The sequence below is a fragment of the Monopterus albus genome, unplaced genomic scaffold, assembly GCF_001952655.1.
Source record: "Monopterus albus unplaced genomic scaffold, M_albus_1.0 scaffold29.1, whole genome shotgun sequence".
Classification (NCBI taxonomy): domain Eukaryota; kingdom Metazoa; phylum Chordata; class Actinopteri; order Synbranchiformes; family Synbranchidae; genus Monopterus; species Monopterus albus.
The window spans coordinates 2,124,094-2,124,651 of NW_018127909.1; positions in this window are offsets into that span (position 1 = coordinate 2,124,094).

Below are 558 nucleotides of genomic sequence, written 5' to 3' on the forward strand. Positions count from 1 at the left end.
GCAACAAAGAGAGACTGGGGGACTCTATTGATATTGAGTGCTGTTGAATGGTCGCCTGACTGTCACAGCAGATGGATGGTTTAATTGTGGACTGGTGTGGAAAAAAAAGGAGAGGAGTATATTATTGTGTGTATTATGTGTGAGTCTGTCTCTGTGTGCATGAGCGAGAGGACTCTGGGAGGTGACAACCGTTATCTCAGGCCTACAGACAGACACTTAGCCCTCTGCCAACCCTCAACCACTTGTCCCTATGGCATGCTCAGAAATGTCATGAGCTGGCACCGTCCGTATAGCCTTTGTGTATGTATGCATGTGTGTGGGGGTTTGACTGTGTTTGTATGTTTGTGCACCACATCAAACTCCTCTGTGTGGGACTGCTTGTAGTGTGTGCGCACAATGTGAGTGTGAGCCAACGTGTCCGTGAAAACTGTGTCAAATATACCCAAACAAATAGACACACAAATCCTCACAGCCACACAGACACATTCTCCACTAACAGTCCCTACTGAGAGCAATGAAAGAAACCATTAATGCTAACAACAGGTGTGTGCCTATGTT